Source organism: Heliconius melpomene, chromosome 20, assembly GCF_056956725.1.
Source record: "Heliconius melpomene rosina isolate 202511_hmr_F chromosome 20, ASM5695672v1, whole genome shotgun sequence".
In the NCBI taxonomy this organism is placed as follows: domain Eukaryota; kingdom Metazoa; phylum Arthropoda; class Insecta; order Lepidoptera; family Nymphalidae; genus Heliconius; species Heliconius melpomene.
This window is the reverse complement of record NC_140408.1, coordinates 9,866,078-9,889,411: the sequence shown is the minus strand read 5'-3', so window position 1 is coordinate 9,889,411 and position 23,334 is coordinate 9,866,078. Positions and strand designations below refer to the sequence as shown.

The 23,334-nt window shown below is 32.6% G+C and overlaps 1 protein-coding gene and 1 non-coding gene across 4 annotated transcripts in view; one reads left to right on the top strand and one right to left on the bottom strand.

The window, feature by feature from the left end:
* Positions 1–23,334, top strand: part of LOC146527889 (uncharacterized) — a 309,773-nt gene that overhangs the window by 28,111 nt on the left and 258,328 nt on the right. The window lies entirely within an intron of this gene.
* TRNAE-CUC (transfer RNA glutamic acid (anticodon CUC)) lies at positions 10,944–11,015 on the bottom strand. The gene has a single exon. It is a non-coding gene; the product is annotated as a tRNA-Glu (tRNA).

The window sequence follows — 23,334 nt, the reverse complement described above, 5'->3', positions numbered from 1 at the left end:
TAGGTTATTGATTGGCGATACGATAACAAATAATAAATGTGAAACAACAATGATAGTTACATTGCATTGTTTATGTCAAGATGCAAGTCATTTTTATTTTTAACTAACGCTACCTTAAAACAAAGCAGTGATCGCAACTTGTTATGCCAAACGCTGATTACAATTGGTTTTTTTTATTGTTTTAAGTTATAATATTTTATCTGTGGAAGTTTAAAAATATTAAAAATATATAAATTTTGTACATATTTTCTTAGAGATATTAGAAAAAATACGGGTATTTTTTTTTTAAATAAATAAATAATATTATCTTTGGCTATAATGTAAAAACAAGTTAAAGCGAGCCAAGCCGCGGTTGAGTCTCTAGTATAATTATACTAGCCGTCTTACCGTTGTGCATTATCAATAGTTTTAGTAATAATGACAAAAAATTAGAAAATGTACGACATTACAATATTTGGTTATTTTCAAAAGATAAAAAAGATTTTTTTCGATAAATTAACTAATATTGATAGTAACTGTTCAAGAACATGTATGAAATTTATTACTTTGAAAGTGACTTAAAGTATAAAACAATAATAATTTATTATGTTTTGTTCTAACGTTTATTTTTAGGTTTAATAAGTAATGTCCATATAATATATTTTATTGCTGTTGTTTACATCTATTCTACAATGAATAAGATAGAGTTCTTGCAATTGCTTCTTAATATGTTGTTATGGGCAGGAAGGTGAAGAACGGAGTGTCTTGACACTACGGAGTCTCTTATACGACGATTATAGATCAACGGTGAATACAATTTAAAAAACGTTGACAATATTAATTTTGTATGAAATGAACTACAAAAAAATAAATAATCGTTTTTTTTTTTGAGAATATTTCGTTAAATATAAAAAATATGTACGTATTTTGGAGATTTTATTTTCTTTATTTAGACAGAAATTTTTCACATTTTGCCAAATTTAATAAATTCTAGGTTCTGTTTAATATAAGTTTTGTTTGTAATTTTTAGTAATTTTTTTTTCTAAAATATTAAAAAATTCCTGCCTTTCTTGTTAAATATCAAACACTAACGATACTTTGTGTAATTCTAAATCTCGATAAACATTATGTTGATAGGTATAAACTAATTATGCAATTCCAATTAACGTAATATGACAACCCTAATAATAAAGTATGAGTTCAGTAAATCTAATTACAGTGTAGGTAGAGCTAGAGGCTAGGACTATAACTCAGAGGTCACATTGAAAACGGATCATTTATTACAATTGCCAGTAATATTACACTAGTAGTGTATAAGTATTATATAATTATTTTTTTTTACTTCACACTCAAAAAAAATGAAAGCACAGCATACAGAGAAAACCTAGGAACCTAGTGTTAAAACACTTCGACTGGCCACATTATATAAATACGCCCGAGAATTTTTATATATTTTTTTTCTTCTTCGTTTACTGCGCTATTAGCTTAAGAAATATAACGTTCGTAACAATAATTGAGAAACATTTAAAATTATATAAATTTCATAAGAATCAATAAAGAAAATTTAATTTAAAATTTTTTGCGAGCTTTGCTAAAGCTCTCATATAATAATAACTAGTGGACCCGGACGCGGCTACGCCTGCTTGAACTATAAGAATATTTATTAAATATTATATAATATATTTATTTTTATAATGATGAATATCAAAATATAAGTTCATTTTGGGTGACGTTTTCTTAAAACAACAAAGAAACTTTGCAAACCGGTGCTTAGCAACGACGGTTGTTATTAACATGGCAGAATAAATTACATGTCAAATTAGAAAGTATTTTCATTTATTAGTAAATATGTGTAATGTAATATTATATAGCCTATAGCACTTCTGAAGAATGCAGCTTTCATACAAATCAAAAACATAGTAAATCGGACCAGTAGATCAAAAGATCTTAGCGTTCAAACAAACAAACAAACAAACTCTTCCTCTTTATTATATTAGTATAGATAGTATTCTATTAGAGTCACTGCAACCCGTCCATCATTGACGTTGGATTTTTTCTAATAATAAAAAAACCCGTCCATACGATGCCTCTGTGAACTCAACAGAACATATATTAATATCTCGCTGTATACAACAGGATAGGCAGAAGAAGCTTAGCATCAACACAAGTGCAGTAAAACAATGCATAAAAGCTTAGCTTTTGATTGTGTTGATTTAGAAGCTTAATTTTTTTCTGTGCCCCAAGGGATCGTAGGGCATAGACTTGAATAATTGATATTACTTTCAGCTTGACACCTCCATGGGATCTCGGGGTCTTGATAGACGGACAAGAAAGTGATACTGTCACCGTCGATAGCTATATTTTGTTTTGAGAATCCGTTTTTATTTCCACATGGTCAAATAAAAATAGCTTAAAAGTTATTTATGACATGACATATTTTAGATACATCCAAAGAATTATCACGATGGCCTATTCTCGATAAATAATTAGAACTAGTAGTTCCTGAGATAAAGCTGGAGATTAATGCAGATGAAAAACCAGGCTAAATTACGTTTAATATCTATATGAAGTAAACATGTTACAAAAACGCAGGTTAAATTTGTCTCTGTGTTTGTTTTAACTCAATCAATTAACGGCTCGGACTTCGACTCGCTGCCAAATCTATTTATCCATGCAAATTTCAATATTCATTTGGGTTGTTTTACTAAATTATAGAATACGAGAATACTAGTCGTCGCTCGCAGCTTCGTTTCCGTGGACTTTAAGACGTAAAATGTTAAATATAATGTCTTACTGTTCCCGTAGGGATTTCAATAAATCCTCTTATAGTGCTACCCTCTCTACTATCTAAGTGTTTATCTCTTTTAGTGCTACACTCTCTTACCCTACCTATATGCCAAATTTCAACTTTCTAGATCCAGTAGTTTCGTCTGTACGTCATCCTTCAGGTACTCGGTAACGGAAGAGTTTTATATAATACAGCATTCGAGTGCACATTTATATTTGTTGTAGTTTAGCCTTGACATGTTTAATGAAAACAAAACGTTTCGTCTTTGTATAAACAGAGTGTATTATTAAGATTTATCGTTTGAAGATTTTTATGCTTGTTTCGGGGTAATTACACTTACTAGATTTATTTACATAAAAATATATTTAAGGATCTTTCTGTCTGTCCGTCCATTTTTTTGTGTGTCTGTCTGTTTGTCAAGATGTGTTTTTGTCCAATTGCTACAATCTACCGTTCACGTTATGTAGGTAGGTATATTAATAAATAATATAAACAACGGAATACTTTCAATTGTAATTTATTTTATATAAATCTGAACAGCTAATCTTTTGTTATGACATTCTTCACATTAGTTTCTTATTTCACAAAGCAATACCTAAACTGTAGCATTTTTATATTTGCAATGTTAGTGGAATTATACACTTGTAATTTATACATGATTATTTTTATTACAAATATTTTTTTCAGTGAAACTTAAATTAGATTCCATTTTATAGGAGAGTATTTGTCCGACTTTACAACACGACAGTGTGGGTTCGATTGCCACCCGTGGAAATGTATAAAAAAATCCTCGCTCTGGTAAGACAAAGCACGGTGTTGAGTTCCACCGCTCAACATGTAATATTAACTGAATATCTAAAGACAAGATTCCTGCTATACGAGAAAAAGGTAAAGCGGCTTGTTTTCGATTAGGTATATAATACTTATATATCGAAATACAATTTCAATGATTGCACGAATTTCGAGACATTTTCTTCACATATTTAGAACCACGCCATGTTCAATACAAATCATCTAAAACTTTTTAAATTGACTTTCACTGTCACAGCTGATGATGCAGCATGTTGTATACATTGGCACTGGTCCACGGAATGTTGACGATCTCAGATTACAGATACCTACAGCCCAAAGATACATCGGATAGTTGGCAAAGAGAACCCCTTATCGATAGATGGACTAATTAGTCGAGAAAATTTCGAGAATACTGTAGTTATATACCGGCTTGTTATTTAAGATTTTAGATTTTTAAAATTAGTGTTTAGATTCGTGGTCGTGGTGAAGCGATACAGCATTTATGTAAACGCGACGGTTGTGAGTTCGAATATCGTTCGGGGGAATAATTTATCATCATTTCTCCGCTTTGGTATCAAGAAGTATAGCCGCGACGACAAGCATAGCCGCTGAATATGCAGTGTTTCGAAAATTAGGCGGTGCGTAGGAAACAGAGTGACTTAACACTAGGTTCCCTCTGCCCACTGTATAACTAACAAAAATATGTTTGTTTAAATATTAAAAACTAAATATTTATTACAAGTACAAGCATTTATTAACGTATATTTGTAACTTGGTCACGTAAAATTTACGGAACAAATTTGGCACGTTGATAATTTATAGCTTGGATTAATATATGGAATGTAAACTTTTATTCTATAAAATGACCTTTTTTTTGTAGATTCACACATATAGCAGGATAGGCAGAGAGAAACCTAGTGTTAAGAAACTCTGTTCCCCAGTTTCCGTTCGACTTTCAAGTCTGCATGTGGAACTCAACACCGCGCTTTGTCTTTTTACCACGACTTTGTTCCATCGAGTGAAAATTGAACCCACAAGCGTTGTATTTACTTTTACAGTTTATAAATGTAATGACTCTATGTAAAACAAGTTCTATTTTTCCCCTTTTTAGTAAGTTAGTAAATTCACAAAGACAAAGTTGCGGCTTACATGTAGTTATAAAATATGAATACAAAAATCTAATTACGATTTAATTTTGATGCTGTTTTTATAACTTTTTACCAATTTGTTTTATTGTTAATTTCTTAAAAATTGTGCTTGTAAAAGGGCTACAGTTTGATGAAAGAAGGTACTTTATACCGCTATAATATTGTAAAATATTACCCATCATACGGTAAATGTAACTAATATATACATATAAAACCTAATATATATGTAACCTATATAAAAATATTAAATACAATGTAAAAAACAATTGGTAAGAGATGGAAGAAGAAACCTCGGTTAATCATCGAGAACTGATGATACTAAAGGAAGATAAAAAGTTACGTAAAAGGCATAAGACTTTCCGGAGGGTTCCGAAGGTCCCCGAAGGTACTAAGAGGTTGATGACAGTGGCCGAGGCGAAAGAGGTATACAGGAATCAGCTGTGGCGATGTTCTGTCCGTTGCCTCTGGCTACACCGTTAAGGATAAGGATTGAAGCTGAATATAAAAAAAAGAATATACCAACCGAATTGAGAACCTCCTCCTTTTTAAAGTCGCTTAATAACTATACATATAATATTAAATGTATTCAACATGCCATGTCTTTAATTTGGTTCGGAAATTGGAGTACGAAGTTTCTTGACACTAAGATGTCTGCCTCTGTTAGGTGGAAAAAGCTGTTTTTATTTATACATATTGATTATATTTTATAGCAGCACGCACGTCTCCCATTCTACTCTTCTTCAAATTAGGTTCCCAGGTTCCCTCTGCCTACCTTACAATGAAGCGTTAAGATGTGTAAAAAAATGTAAAGGTTAGCTTATAAAATGGCAATAGAATGTATTACTATAGTCCAAATAGTCCAAAAAAAATCAATAGTTGCCGAAACGATTTACTTAATTACACTCATTCTAATAAAACCTTGTATTTGCAAAAAAATCTTTTATTCGAATCGAAGTTCATTGCTCTAGTGTTGAATAAACTTTTGACTCCTTAATTGCATAGAACAATTGTGAAGCGTACGCATTGAATGGCGTATAGCATTGTTTTGCAAAGTTGGCCTAAAAGTGTATAATTTTTAATTGTTTGGGAACTTATTACTTACTCTGAGTGCAGTACTTGTGTTTTTGTCTTATTGGGGAGTTAGTTAGTTCGATTTGGTTTATTTTACTGTAAATTTAGAATAGTCTTGGTTCAGTGGTGCAGGCGTACGGCTGTAAGCGCGACTGGTTGTTGGTTCGATTCTTGAGCAAATGAAATATTCTAAATCAAAGAAGAAAGAAGAAGAACAAAGAAGAATTCGGCGGAAAGTCGAGAACAGAGTGTCTTAACACTAGGTTCATGGGTTCTCTCTGCCTACCAGGCAATAAGTGACTTTGTGAAGTTGAAAAGTGAAATTGAAAAAATATATATAAAAAATAATTTTCATGTCAGGTACACTAGACTTCAACTTCAACTTTATTTAAAACAAAAACAAACTTTTTAAAACTGAGACCTTAATGACCAATTTAGTTGTCTCTACTAACCTCTTTAGAGAGTCTCACTTAATAAGTACCTTTGCTCGTTTTATATTTTAGAAAAGTAAAATTAAAATTTTAAAAAATAAAAAAAAAATATGGTTGAAACGTAAATAAAAATGTCACAGCTAAGTGCAAATGCTATATTTGTTTGTAAGTTCAATCTTCGCTTGGGGACTATGAACTATTTTCATTCTTCCTCTGGTTCTAAAGTGCGGTGTAATCTTCCGCCACTGGGCATGCAATTTTTCGAGTTCTTTTAAAAAGGGAAAAAGGAGAGTCTCGACATTCGGCTCTTTCTCACGGTCCTGCTATGCCAGAAAAAGCTTTAGCTGTTTTTTTACTTATTTCTTATAAAAATGTCCAGTGACGCAAGACATGGCGTTAAGTTTCACCACTCAACACGCAATGCCTTGGAGTGAAAAAGTGAAGTGTTTTAATGGGAATTTAGTGTTTTAACAGGAGTTTATCTTAACACTAGGTTCTTACGTTCCCACTTCCTACTCTGCTGCCAAAAAACATATGCGTTGACTAAAAGACATGACCTATTTCCTTACATTTTAATTTCTACTGCATTTAAGAAAACAAAACATGTAATACCGTTATATAAAAAGAATTCAGAAGCAAATTGGTTATTAGTATCTCCAAGTTATTTGCAAAATTACCGATTTAAAAAATAAATGTAATTACAACATTTTTTCTTCAAAGTTTATGTGTCGCGTTAAATCGATTTCGACCTGATTACAGCATTTAAATATATAATTTACCATATATAATATGGTATTTTTCTTTATATACTTTTTTCTATAAACGCATATAGCAAGGAAGCTAAAGGGAACCTAGAGTTAAGTCATTCCGTTCGTCATTTTTCACAGTTTTTTCTAAAATTGCCGTTTTTTTTTTCTCTTATTTTATAAAATCAATATGCAGTACAAATATGATTATTTATTCATGTATTATAAATATTGTACCCAGGCCCATAAATTATGTTACAATGTTAGTTTCTTGTTTATAACTATTACCATAAATCTTGGGGCCGTCGTAGCACAAGGACGGGAAGTGACTGTACGCGACGGTTGCGGGTTCAATCCCCATTCGGGGCATTTAATGATTATTTTATTTATTAATATTTTCATTTTTGGCAGGCAGGCAAAAGCCCGGCGTTGTATTCTTCCATTCAGCACGTAATGTCTCGAAAAATTCGTCGGAAAATGGGAAACGGAGTGATTTAACACTAGGTTCCTTCTGTGTGCGGGATACAGCGTGAAGCTGATTTATTTATAAATATATTCTATAGCATGTAAAATTTATTTCGTATTCACTATTCGTGTCTACGAGTATACAGACTACAGTTATATGAGTAATAGTATTTATTGTACAGACATAACGTTTCTTCACGTTTTTAGACATCTTAATGCATCAGTTTTGTATTATAGAGTAATTTCTAGATATGGCGAGAATAATTAAATATTTAAGTTGGCTAAATAATATTTTATTTTGTAGACAAAACTTTACTTAAAATATTGTCACCTCGACTTTAAATTAAAAAAATATATTCTGAAAACACAAAAAATAAGTCCATAAGAGAATAAAAAACAAGTCCAATACTATAGAATTTTAGTCAAGAGTAACATTGGCAATTTGGAAATAATTTTATAATGGCTATACATAAACCATTAATATATTTTTTTGCAAAATAGACAAATACACAATCGGGACCCATCTTGCAGGGTTCCTTGACAAAAAAACTAAAGGTCTGCCTTGCCTACCTTTTCAAAAAAAAAAAACAAAAAAAAAAACATCTACAGTAAAAATGCCTTATCTAGAACTACAATATATTCTGAGGTAAAGCTAATCTTCTATGATTGAGATCCATTAAGACGTCTAATAGCATATTGTTCTTTTTTTTCACTATTTTGGACACTTAAAATTTCTGCTAAATCATTTTAGCCTTTATTACATACGCATAAGATAAATATTGGAATATTTTTATTTGTATATAGGTGAAGTGTCGGATTATGAATGGCAGGTTTTTTTGTGGGTATTATTAAATTATATCGATATGGGTAATCACTATTTATCACTTTTTTTTACTTACAAATATAACTAAAGTGCTATGGCTTAGTGATACTGTACTTGCATTTAAGATTTTTTTTTTTTGAGGTATTTTTTCATTTTCGTTAACCATATAGGCCAGTCGTGATATAGAAACATTAATAATTTACCATATTCTCTCCATTTTAAATACTGAACGGCAGAACACAACACCCCGCTTTGTCTCTCTATTTTAATCTAAATCTATAGAAATAAAACCCAAAACAATCTTTGAACTTTAAAAACGAAACAAAGAAGTTTTTTCATACATTTCAAGGCTGCAATCGTAAAGTTTTGCACGACACAGATATAATACCGTTACCTACTTAGTTGAGGTCTTGGTACTGATGTGGAGTAGGTACCTACTGTTGATGTCGGTTCGACCCGTTTGCACGTTTTGCCGTGAAAGTGATGGATTTTTTGCATTAAAATGGTAATTGCAGATTTACGACGACGAATAAATGTAAAAACGAGGCCGTCGTGGCGCAGTGGAACAGCCTGTGAAAGTAAACGTGGTTATGGGTTTGGTTTCCAACTTGTGGAGTGAAATATTTGATAATTTTATTTCTAGTAACAAGACAGGGTGGCGTTGAATTTTGCTACTCAAAACACTATGTCTTGTCTTAAATATGAAAATAAATATATACAAGTTTAATAATATTAATAGTTTTACATAACACATTTAATAAACTTATTCATAGAAATATTATATAGCTAAGCTGTAACATAAGCATATATGGCCAATTACAATACACCTCCACATGATCGCACCTAGTTCATACCAATCTTTTAATATAATTTTAGTCTTTCTAATATAATATAAAATTTTATTTTGCCACGGTCGTGAGTTCGATTATAACTCGGGGGGTGAATTATTTATACTTCTCTCTGATAACAAGACAAAGCGCGGCGTTAAGTTCCGTCTAACACGCAATGTCTTGAAAATTAGTCAGTTACTAAAAAAACATTTAGTTTCTAGAATTGAACAGATTAAGCAATTCAAGCCTTCAAAAGTATTTTATCTCAAATCTTTAACGTGAAACTGCTTTCGTTTTTCATTTAAAAAGTTTCAAACTTTCACATGTCCGTGTTTCAGGTGAAGAGTGTTGACTAATTACTCTGTATTCCTTCCGTTTATATAAAAAAAAAATACTTTTACTGTGAGGCGTGGCTTCGTTCCCTTTATCAAATGGAAATAATTTAGAATTTTGTATGACGCATGTCACGTCTTAAGTGCCCGAGATAGCCATGACCGCAGGAACAGTGGGTCCTTCCAGGACCTTCCTCGACCAAAGACTAAACAACTAAAAATATTTTTGAACCATTTTTACCGGAAACGTACGTATTTTGTATAAATTAGGAGAAAAGCGAAGAAAGAAAGAGTGTTTTTACGCTTGGTGCCCTTTTAAAAAAAAATATTAGCACCACGCATAATTGTAGGGCATCTTTTTAAACATTTTTTATGGCTTCACACTGCATTCAGCATAGCAGGGTACCTGCAGGGAACATGGGAACCTAGTGCTAGGACATTCCGTTTCCCGTGAAGATATTTTCGTTCTGTTTGAGGCACACACATTACATGCATTAATACATTTTTAAGGCATTCCGTGTTGAGCAGCCGCGCTTTTCTCCAGAGTGAGAGTGAGAATCGAACCTGCTACCGTCGCGTTTATAGTCACACCCTTGTGCCCCGACATAATTGGACAATCTTTAACAATAATAAGTAATAAATATTATGGACGTCATAACATAATCGAATCTACGGCTACTTGTTTAGCAACTAAGACTTATCTACTCTAAACAAAAAGGAAAAGCAAAAGCAATTTTGAATATATATAGAAATTATGCAAATGCCAACTTTATCTTCATTAATCTCATATCCTTCGCCCATGTTCCACTTTAATCACGAGCTTATCGAACGTTTCATAATAATAATTTAATATACTGTACATATTATTATTAATTTATTATAATAAATTTTATTTTAATAGTGGTTTAAATTAAAATGATTTTCAATTAGAGGAGATGAAATATTTATTTTAATTTATATTTCCATTTCTTCACAGGATACAGCGGAAACTGACTTAAATACATACATTACATAAAATACTTTATTTGTCATAATTATCCCCATTTTAGAACTGAACCCACTACCTACAGCCTACAATCGAGATAGTTTAAACTAATATTTATGGTATTTAAGTTGTTTAATGGTGTAACAGAGGATTACCTAATAAGGCGTGGGGCAATCTAGCCTAGATATTAAATCTGATTTGCATACGCCCCGCTTGTTTGCGTTGGACCTCTTATGGACCATCTAACAGTTTATAAAGATCTATTATGGCTAAAAGTATTGTGGCTGGCTGCAGGTTCGATTCCTACTCGAGGATACGATTATATATGAATTATGTTAATTTTATGTATCTGGTACGATAATGCGGCGTTAAGTTGCGTCACCCTACACGCAATTGTCGATATTAGATTGACATAAGTGTTCGCATTTATTCTTTTTCGATGCGTAGTTATAAAAATATTTTTATGTCATTGATTGATGTTTGATATTATATTAAAAAAAAAAACCAAAAAAATAAAAAAATTAAAACGAAACCTTGATTTAGAGAAAAAGCATTCCGATACCGGGAATCGAACCCGAGCCTCCTGGGTGAGAGCCAGGTATCCTAGCCACTAGACCATATCGGATGATGATAATATTTTGTAAATTTAAGATAACCTTCGATACAGTAATGTCAGTGGATTATTAATAGACATCTTTAACTTCACGGTTTTTGAAGTTTAAGAACCCTAATGTTAAGATACTGCCACCTTATTTTTGAGACATTTCGTGTTGAGTGGTGGAACTTAACGCCGCGCTAAATCGACCAGAACCTAAATCTTTTGTATGATCCATATATGTTTTAGAATTAAATATTTTTATTCTTTACTTATATGATGTAGCTATCTATATAAGTTGTGTAAGCATTGCAGCACTAATTAAATGTTACCAATCGATCGTGACTTGACTTCGAATTAGGCTTGAGTTACTTCGTAGTTCTAAATAGTAGAATTACTTTGTTCTTTCCCCAAATTTTTACCAACGTAAATTTAATATAACTAGAAAGAAATTTAACGATTTTTTATTTATATATTTTAGGAAAAACGACGGGAAAACCTTACCCGTCTACCCCATAATACTAAATCTACGCGATTAATTCGGTTAAATAGTTTAATTAAAAAAATCTAAATCAGCTTCACATTGTATCACGCAAACCTAGTGTTAAGACACTTACGACATTTTCTGCCAGAGGCTTTCCGTGTTGAGTAGCGGAACTCAACGGCTTACTTTGCCTTGAAATTAGAGCGAAGAAATGAAAATATAAATTTAAACAAATATTTAATTTCCTCGAGTGAGGATCCAAACAATCAGTTGCTATACATAATCACTAAAATCGTAAATCTTATATAAATCTTATAAATCTTATATAAGAAAAAAATAATTAAACTAACATCAATCAATACAGACTTTGAAGCTGTATACTTGTATAGGTTATCCCGAGGGAATGAGAATCACGATTCCCGTCAGTCGTGTTTTTATTTTGCATTCGTGAAAAACGCGAAATCAACAAAATGAATCCTGAAGTAGAAATGAGGTCGAGTTTGTACATCGAATATTTTATTTTTTTTAATTTGTGCTGTGTGGTTTTTTCTTACTTAAAATATATATTAATCAATTAGTAGAGATTCTGTTTCGTTATTTTCGATAAAAGTTTTATATTGAAATTCTATAACGCAGTGGCGTACCGTTCGACTGTAAAAGCGACGATTGTGGGTTCGATTGCCATTCGGGGGTGTGTATTAGTTGCATTCCGCTACTCTAATATGTAGATAATGTGCGGCGTTAAGTTCCGCCAGTAAACACGCGAAAAGTGGATAATTGGTGGCGTTTGATTATTCATGCGATGTTAGTTGGTTCGATTTCAAAACAATAATTCCATTCAACAAGCAATGTTTTGAATGCAGGTGGAAGGTAGATTCTTTCTGGCCATCACGCTATAATGGAGAATTCGTGAACTTCCTTTTTTAATGTATAAAAACACTAAAATAATTTTAGAATCCCGTTGTATTGAGCACATCACAGGTTATACAGAGGGTACCTAATATGAAAGCACTCAGTTCTACTCTTTGCGTGTTGAGTGGCGGATTTTAACTCCGTGCTTTGTAATACCGGTAGGTACAAGACAAATGAAAATATTTCATACCCCCGATTGAAAATCGAATCCACGACCGTCATGCCATACACTCAAGTACTGTAATACTGCACCATAGCAAATATGTGGAAATTCTCAACACACATAGAAAATATAAAACATACCCCTTTACTTCCATAATAGGTAAAGTACTTATAATAATAATTATAAAATAATGAATAAAATAATGAATAACTCATTTCCGGTTATATCATTATTATCATTATTATCATTTCGAGCGAGTTCTCCAGTGGGTACTCGTGGGTACAATTGAATACAAATTGTTCAATAGGAATCGTTCGAACGTAAATTGTTACTATCGAACGCAAGTGGCTTGTTGACATCGTCCGTGACCTATAGGCTATAGCATATTCTATATACTCTACCGTCTATGATAATAAAAAATACTTCAGTAATTTATTTTTTTATTGGTTCACGCTTCATCCCGTTTTAGCAGGATAGGTGGAGTGAAGATAGTGTTAATAATACTCTTCGTTCCCCACTTTAAGCTGAATTTTCGATACATGGTATGTTTAGCGGCGGGATCAATTGATTTATTTATTATTATTTAACATAATTATTTCAGCTTCATGCTTTTCAGTAGGGAACCTAGTGGGAACCTAGTGTTAACACACTTCGTGCGTTGCTTTTCGTCCGAACTCTGGATATAACGTGTTGAGTTGCGTAACATAAAATCACGCTATGCTTTATTACGGAAAATAAATTAATATGAGGTATTTTATGTTTCAGATATTGTTCCTATAATATATATTTCACGTTTAAAAATCTTTTACTTTTACTAAGAATCTACTATATCATTCAATTATCAATCTAGCTATCATAACTAGCCCACATTTAACAAATTGGTAAGAACGTATGGCTTAGTGGTCAGAGGACTTGCACGGTTTCCAACAGACGCAGGTTGAAATCCTTTTTTTAAAAATAAAGTTTTTAATAATATATGTACTTTACAGCGCTAAACAGCCATAAGTAGATTCTAATCAATGAATGTGTGTTTAAATCAAATCGTCATTTTCCCTGAATGAATACTTTACGTCCCGACCTTGGCATTGAATCAGACTGCATCGTGCCAAACTTCTGTATTATGAATACGGATCTGGTCATATTTATACCACAAAGGAACAACAAAGAAATTATATTATTCAAAATATATTTATTCAATTGGAATAGGGATTCAATGGAGAACGAAGTGTCTTAACACTAGGTTTCCCCTGCCAGAAAAAAGAAATATTCATACAATATACAATTTTTATTCTCCCGTTCAATCGAACGAGAACAATTAATAGATTTTTACAAGCGTTTGGCTGTCATTTATGACATTAATTTTTTTTATTAATTTAAATTTTAAGAATAATAGTTTAGTTTTCCTATAGCTAATAATAAATTGAAGAGATTTTTAAGAGAAACAAAAAAAAAAAGAAAGAAGCATCTTTTGCATAACATCATTCAATTGTTATAAACGGTCAACGTGCAATACCGTAGTGTACTCGTATATAAATAGAGACCGATCTGCATTGCCAAGGCTGGTGGTGATATCGTATCTAGAAATGCAATTTGCTTGGACAAGGTGGAATGAGAGGTTTTTTGATGATGCCTTTAATTTTTGTCTTTCTTTCTTTTTATTATTCTCTCTGTATTCTGCAATAACAAGTGGTTTTATATAAAGCTATCCCAATTGACGAATGGAACATATCTGACCCAGTTTTTTTAAGCAGTAAGAAGCAGGCTAGGTTAAGGGAACCTAGTATTAAACTCCTTTTTCAATTTTCTGTACAATTTTCGAGACATTGTGACATTTAACAAAGTGGAAAATATTTAGATTTAAATGTCTTACTGATTAACTGATACGATCTTGTTATAAGGGGACTACAATTTAATTTCTAAGACCATATTGTTAAAATTACACACCCATCTTTATCAAATTAGATGATTTTTACTTAACTACTAATTTTTAGTAATTGACTAATACTTCCTCATACATAATATTGGACTATTGACTAAAGCTAAAGCTATTTAAGGGATAGCAAAACGACGCGCTTGTTATTGTCATCTGTTTCGGCATTTCTCCAAAACCTATTTGGGATTAATATGTTTGGTATGAGAGTTCTGTTGTGCAGTTGGGGTGTGTCTGTCATACACATAGAAATATCACGTCGAGAAATCTTTGTATTTAAAGATAGTTTGATGTAATGATAGTAAAGATCTTTGAAAAATAATGTACATTTAGTGATTTTTAGTATTATTCCACACTTAGGAAAGAAAAATACTTTTAAACCGTCCAAGAGTTCAAATCCTACGCTACGTTCAAATTTTTATACTTTTTCTAAAAAAAAATTTCATACTGCTTTCAAAATGTGTGCATCTGGATAGGGTCTTAAATCTTGTAATCTTGTAGACAAAGAGAACCAAGAGTCAAAATACCCCCAGGGCATCAAGGACAGGGGCAGTGGCCACATGAGTGTGCTACTTCTTCCTAATATAATCAATACTTCTAAATAACCACAACTTATAACGTTCCGTTATATTCACACAAATATCTTGAATTTGGAGCAACCCAGATTCAAACCTAAGTCCTTGCTAACATAAGCCTAACAAGTAGGTAAATAGAAGATATATCCGAAGGCAAAGTAAACACGGAAGCGATATTTTCAAGGAAACAGACCGTATAACTGTTCACCCACCGTCTACCAGGAGTCGTATTTCACGCGAACGATACGACGTTAAGTGGTTATTTTGAAGGAAAAGTAAATTGGTAGCTTCGTATTGACTAGCTGGCTAATTCACGCATGTCCCACACTAAGGAAGAACTGTATCAATTCTTCTTTATCATCGTCCCTCCCTCTTTCCCCCTTATATTGTATATGGGGGAGTAATTGATCCAGAATATTTTTATTCGACGGAGAGTGGAGAATCCCTATTCCATTAACTATTAAAAATGTCACTAAACAAAATGGAGTAATTTTATAATGCTATTTTAGATAAATGCTGTATCCTGCATAGGGTAGGCAGAGGGAACATAGTGTTAAGACATTCCCCACTTTCCGCCAAATTCTGGAAGCATGTGGACTGGCGAAACCCAACGCCACGCTTTACCTCGTTAGCAGAGCGAGGAAATAAAAATATTAAATAGTTCATTTCCTCTCGTACCCCTGCACGACCACTGGCCTCCATTATAATTAATTATGAACAAACAAAAGATAAGACGTGTTCGTATTATTTTGTCATCACGCGATGTTTACGTAAGTTATAACAGTATACTGATTTATGAGTTTTGAATGTATTGTAAGATCAAGGTTGTCAACATAGAGATTTATATTGAAATGCATAATTTAATAGCATATTTTTTTAATAAACATAAAATTAAATAGAAAAATTAAAACTTAATAAAGTAAGTAAGGGAATCAAATGTTAAGATACTTCGTTTTCTACTTTATGCCTTATTCGGGGGGGCATTGGTCTCAAGGTCGGGATTGTCTTCTTACCCGAGGGAAGAAATGAAAATAATTCATTCTACAAAAATATGATTCCTTTTATATATAGTTTAACTATCGAACTATTATGCTTCTATTTCATTGATAAAATATTAGTAAGACAAGTATTGTATCGGGTATAGTTAGTACAACTTTTTTTTATATATATAATTAATATTTAATATTGTTTTTTTTTGTTACAGGTACACTTTCAACAACGTTTACGCTAAACTTTTGTAAGCATATGGTAAAATTAATGGCGTCGCATTTTTTTTCTTAATTCTTCTCTTATACGAAATAAATTAAGAAAATTGGTTGACAAATCACTTAACTGTTGCTACTATTTAAAATTTACCCCTCAGTAAAGCATTCAAAATCAAATAATTTTATTAAAATAATAAGTTTCATGCGTCATTTTTTGAACGTCAAATACGAGTTGATGAGCGAAAATCAGTTCACTAACGTTAATGTCTCAAATCTGAGAAGAACCGGCGGAAGAAACTCAACGGGCCTTCTTTAAATCAATTATTTACAAATTTGCAATTCCAATTTGATTTTGATTCAAAAACATAATATACGAATTTTAATTCAAAACAAAACTGCCATATTATCCACACTTGTTTTTAGCTTAACGCTGTATCGTCTACCTATAGATAAAATAGGGTAGACATAGGAAACTACTATTTTCCGCCCAATTTTTAAGACATTGCGTGTAGCGTGCGGCGGATGTCAACACTGCCATTTGTCTTGTTAACAGAGCAAGTAAAAGAAAATAACTAATTTCCCCCAGTCCAGCCAGGAATCGAACCCACAAACACGGTGTGTACAACCAGACGCTGGCCAGGCTAAGAAATATTCTTATATCATTTAATCTTTAGATAAGTATATTTTATTTTCGTAATAAAATTGCATACTAAGCTGTTATCTCAGAGACGTCATCATCTCGAACATAAACACGAGTAAAACTGAATTATCTCTTAATGCGTTTAAGATCAAGGCCTGGAATTATCTTAGCATTTGTAATACATGAGATAGTAGTTGTTATAGCTTATGTAAAGTACTTTTGAAATGTCTGGGTATTTTTAGTTTTATTTTTTTACAATTACTGTATACAAAGTGACCGTTGGAGCCCGGGGGCACAAGGATGTGACTGTAACGGGATGGTTGTAGGTTCGATCCCCACTCGAAGGAACGAATATAATAATATAATAATTCGGCGTTGAGTTTTAATACTCAAAACACAGTGCCTCAAAAAAATCGACAAAAAGTGGGGAACGGAGTGTACTAGCACTAGGTTCCCTCTGCCTGCCCTGCCCTATATACGGGATAAAGTGTGAACTTATAAAAAAAAATCTTATACTATATTTTATTCCTTTTACACACGAAATCTTCAATAAATAATAACGAAACATCAACAAAGATAAACGAACAAATTGAACAATTCCCGCTGCCATCCACACATTTGTCTAGATGCAGCCGTCATACCGCAACTGATGCGATACGAGTGCGCTGTAAAGCGAATTCCTTTTGAAATCGATTTGAAAGTGAATTAATATTTACAACATCGATTTAAAATAAAAGGCTAGTTTTAATATATCCATTCGTTCCATTGTTAATTAAAATTTTCATTTGTTTTGCTTACTTTAAATTAAATATACGAGTAAAGTTTAATTTCCTCGCTCTGTTAACGAGGCAAAGCGATTCGTTGAGTTCCGCTACTCAATAGATTGTGTCTCAAGAATTGCGTGAAAAGTGGAGAAAGGAAGGGTTCCATTTAAGATATTTTCTCTCCCCCGCCACAGCGGAGTGTCTAAACACTAGGTTCCAAGGTTGCCTCCTACCCTGCCAAGTACGGGATACAGCGGAAAACTAAAAAAAATCAGCGATATGTTATTCGCTCTTAAAAGAATTCCTTTACAATACCGATTAAAAAGTGATCCATTATGTGTATTTATAGTTTGCATTGGCATTTTTCTTGAACATTTACTGAGTTATGTTGTTAAATCCATCAATTACAATTCTTGCTCATTTTGTTCCTTATAAATTAAAGCAAGACTGCGTACAAAAACATATAATCAATTTAAAACATTCTTTAGTTTTTTACACAATGAAACTCGAATAGTGTACTTTTTAGTGAAGGTGGGGAACGGAAGTCTTAATGGCAACAGTGTCTTAATTCTAGGTTCCCTGGTTCTGCCTATACTGCTATGTGTGGAAAGGATCATTTATCATGGAGCAAAAAATTTTCGTCTAACCACTGGCCAGATGCGGCAGATTCCCGAAGATACTGCAGCAAATTTTTTTGGCAGAAATTTAATAATTTTCGAGGCTTAACGAGGCGTATCGCAGTCGAACCTCTTCTGAGTGTAAACCGACTAGTTGTGTGTTCCTACTTTTAACCGAATTCTGTGCGTTGAGTGGTGTAACTCAACGCCGCGCTATGCCTCAATACCACCGCGAAGAAATTATAGATAACATTTATTATTTTATTTTTATTTATTATTTTAATCGAACCCACAACCTGACGCGCCACGACTGGCCTCAAATACTATTTTAATACTACATTATCATTGTATCATAATGAGAAACAAAATGTTGACATAATTTCTTTTCAACATACTTAAAGTATACAACTACTGTCATGTCATGTATAATATAAACGTGTTTGAAGATAAATATTTGCGCTTCAAAAGTAGGTACAGTGCTATCTCAGCTGTATGTAGGTTGACATTTACATATATTTTTTCATAGTTTAACTTTGAAATTTAGAATAAAATGAAAAATATTGAAGAGGCGTTAAAATTTAACAAGATTCTTCTTCATTCAAGATCTCAAGTGGAGATCAGTGGAGGCATTGCGTGTTGAGCAGCGTAACACAACCCCACGCTTTGGCATACCAGACCAATGAAAATCTTAAAAATTAAAAAAAAATCACATTTCACATTCCCGGAATGGGAATATCTTACCTACTCTAATATTAAACTTATCTAAAATTTCAACCCCAATCATTCTGATTACCCAATAACAAAAAACCAAAAAAAGAATTTTTTGATGGTTCAATCCCATTGTTCTCTTCATTTTGATTTTCGTTTTGAAATACAAATTGAATCTGCCCGAGGAACAATTTCGGTAAAATTGGTCGAACAAAAGTGCAAATGTCCATTTAGCTTCTCATAGCGTGAATTTTTCGATTTGTCGGAATAAGGGTATTATCTCGCGATGTTTCTCCAGTAGTCGTGTTATGGCTAGAACTTCTTGAAATGAACTTCGATTTTGTAGAAAATCTTAGTATTATATAGATTATTCATGAAAATCATGATTTTATCAAAATCTTCATTACACATGTTTAGATATCTAAATATAGCAGAATAGGCAGAGGGAACCTAGTGTTATGACACTTTCCATAATTTTCAAGACGTTATCTGTTGAGTGGCGAAACTAAACCTCGCGTCGAATGGACATCGAACCCACAACCGTTGTAGTTGTGTTAGTTTATAGTAAATCGTTATTCCCAATTAATTATCTATCTCATAGTAATATTGAACATTTAACCGTTTATCTCGCATTGCGTTAAAAATACAAGTTTCAAAATGAAAGTTAGAAGATACGGTAAAAGTGAAAACATGATAAAATCATACGCCAACGTTAAAACAATCATATTAATGAGATGAAAGTTTACATTTCTTCTTTCATTTGTCTTTTGTTCTGGGAACATATTCAATATGAAATTATGTTTATACAATGGATGTCTTGTTTATACTAAATATGGGCTGGTCTTCTCAATGACGGTGACGTTTCTACATATTGACGTTAAGGTCCGCCATTCAATAGGCAATATCTCGAAAAATCGGAAACGGAGTGTTCTAACACTAGGTTCCCTCTGCCTACACTACTAAGTGCGGGATATAGCGTGAAGCTCATTTTTTATTCTACTCTTTGTAAGTGGAAAGGAGAGATGGGAATGGGCTATGTAGTAAAATATTAGATTTTTGCTTGTAGATAAATTATATACCTACTCAGTAATTGGTAGTTATGTGTAGATGGCTGTGCTTTCGAACACTTTCCAGTAGACCACAAAATATCATGAAGTGTTTGAAACATCTGCTCTTAGAAACTTATTCCACAACGCAATTACACATAGGGAACCTAATGTCCAGACTCTTCATTCTCCACTCTCCGTTCAATTTTCGAGACATTATATCTTAAGTGGCGGATAAAATGCCCTGTATAGCCAATTCTTCGCTCTAGTAGAGATACTAGAGCGAAGAATTGAAAATTAATTTTCCCGATTGAGAATCGAATTCACAACCGCCTCCGCAGCTTTGCCATGATAACCTCAAGCATATAATACAAATTAATTTGAAATATCACGTAAACAGCTAAAACTATTTAGAACAATAACATTATAAGTGGTCCACAACTCCACAGTCCACCTACGCTGAGTCGAGCGTGTGGAATAAGAACGACTAACCGCTTTCATTGTGCCCGTATCGCATTTAGCGAGCATTACTTCTAGACTGTGTGGCGCGATCTTATAGTTGGTGTGTTGTTCTTGATACTTGGATTTAAATCTTTTAGATTTTAAATTTATTATTTAACAGAATAATACTTTATTAGAACACGTATACAAGTTTCGGGCGTAGGCAGAAGGAACCCGAGGACCTAGTGCTTTCAGAACGAGGATATGCTTGTGTCCCTGCACCACGATTGGCCTTTGAGCTAATTTTTAATTTAATAATTTTTCTAAAACGTAGTGATTAACGTTTTTTTATTAATATAAAGAAAATATGGAAGTTAAACACTAGAATCGTAATAGTAAACTTATAAAAGAGTTGTCTTAATTTAATTATTTATAAGACTATTCTAGATTTCTACCTTTTCATACATATTTTATCCCTGGTTTAAATGAATTTGTGAATCTTTACCTACCACGGACAACAATGGTTAGCATTGTTTGCCTTTATAAAACACTGTGAGCCAAATGCTTTTTGCAATCTATACTAAGTATACTTTTATAATATAATAGATCTGAAGAGTTTGTTTGGTTAATCGCACTAATCTCAACGACAAACACACAGGACAGGTACAAATCGAAAAAATCTCATGGGTTCGATAGTCCGTTTTCAAAGAAGGCTCGATTTAACGCACTGTATTTGCGGTTGGAATTACTTCGGACTATTTTTTTTTACTTAACATTTAAAAAAAACAAATTTCCTACTATCAGTATAACAAATTAAAACAGAAACTCTTAAAAATTACATTGTATAGTAACAATCACAATTAATATCATATTTTTCTATACCAAAAGAGAAATTATAAAGGTATATACTGAAATATATGATAATGTTATTATAATGTATACAATAGTAATGCATACATATAAGGCGTGTATCGAGATGACCTTCGCTATGTGTTTATTGAGTAAGCATCGCATAGAGTTGTCGTCGAACTATTGAGGTTAAATAATCTTGATAAGTTAATTACATATTCACATTCGAAGAGGATAGCTGACGTGTGGATTTACTTCGATGGGAACGAATTATATTTTTAGGGTTCCTTATCAGAAAAGAAAACAACGGAACCCTTTATAGGATCAGCTTGTTGTTCATCTATCCATCTGTCAAGACAATTTGTAGAGCGCGTAGAAGTAATAAGTTGAAATTAATAGCTCTAGTTTGTTGAAGGAAAAAAAATAATAATTTAATGCATTGAAAAGATACGAGCAATTACGCACAGTTTATGTTGTATTTTTCATTGTTAGTATTAGTTTTTGTTGAGTTGGGTCCTTCCCGTGGACTTACAATCCTGAAATTGACACGAAACCCTCTTTGGCCAAAGCCAACTTGCACTTGACTGATTTTTTTTAAATAATAAATTCATAATGTACCCGAGGTACTATGTATCATATTACCTATGTAAAAATATAGTAATGTTTTTATTGCTAGCAAAATTCATATTGTTCCTTACACTGAGTAGGTATTATTTTAACTTGAAATACGTTTCAATTGTAATAACTTTTAATTACGGTAAAACATTTGATTAAATTCAGTTTTATTATATTTTCTTCCTTCCGTCAGTTTATATTGTGATATTTTCACAGAATTTAATTATATCATTTAAATTTCACTAACACATAGAAAGTAAATTTAACAGATAACAGTAAATATTTATTTCATGGCAACATCATCGTTTCAATGGTAATATCGTTAGTACGGCAGTGAAATGCGGGTTCCTTATAAAATATTGGCCATTACATATCTTTTAAGTACACCTTTTTAGGGACTTAAGGTTGAAGTGTTTCAAAGTTTCGTAATATTTAGATATAAGACCTATAGTCCCACATTGTGTACTTACATATTTAATTACCCACTTAAAGACAGTCTTCCGGTATTTGTATTCTAATCTATTGTAATTTTTTTATTGGTTATCAATAAAAAACATACAAAAAGTAGTAGTAATATACTAATAAAGACATAGCGTCACAGTGTCTGACTATAAATATAATGGTTGTGGGTTCATTCCCATTCGAGTTACTCTGACTTCCGCCACTCAACACGCAATGTTTCAAAAATTGAACGTAAAGTCTCCACTCTCCGGTGTTGTCTCTAGGTTTCATGCGCCTATCTGGCTCTAGGTATTTAAATACAGTGTGAAACAAAAAATAATAGATAGAAAAAGTTTATAGCACACAAAGCTGTTACAGAGGAAAGAAAGTAGAGGACAATTTTAAAATAATTCCAGAGCGAGCAAAGGCTCAACAATGTACGTACTTACTTATAATAATATATTTTTACTAGCGGCCCGCCCGCGGCTTCGCCTGCGTGAACTACGTTATTATTAATTTCTGTCTCCATGAGTACCTACGTCCTTTAAGTGACGTCCATGTAAAATTTGAGACTCCTAGCATTTGTAGTAACGAAGTTTCATACAAACTTTCAACCCCAAAAACAACCCCTTAGAAGTCGAATATTGCAAATTCCCGTCTTAGCGAGCACGTACGTCCTATAGATATCTCCTATGCAAAATTTGAGATTCCTAGCACTTGTATTTTCTGAGATTTCGTGATGAATGAGTGACCTTTCGATTTTATATATATAGATTTAGGCATATTTTTTAAATTAACACAAATATCAAGATTCATCACGTTTAACTCACACAGCACAATTGCTACACTCATTGAGACGGCGGCGTGGGTGTCAGCACTCGATGGTGAATTCTAGAAATTTACACCAAACCCACTGTTATAGTGAATGTAATTGGCGGAGTCGTCTATGATGTTTTTAG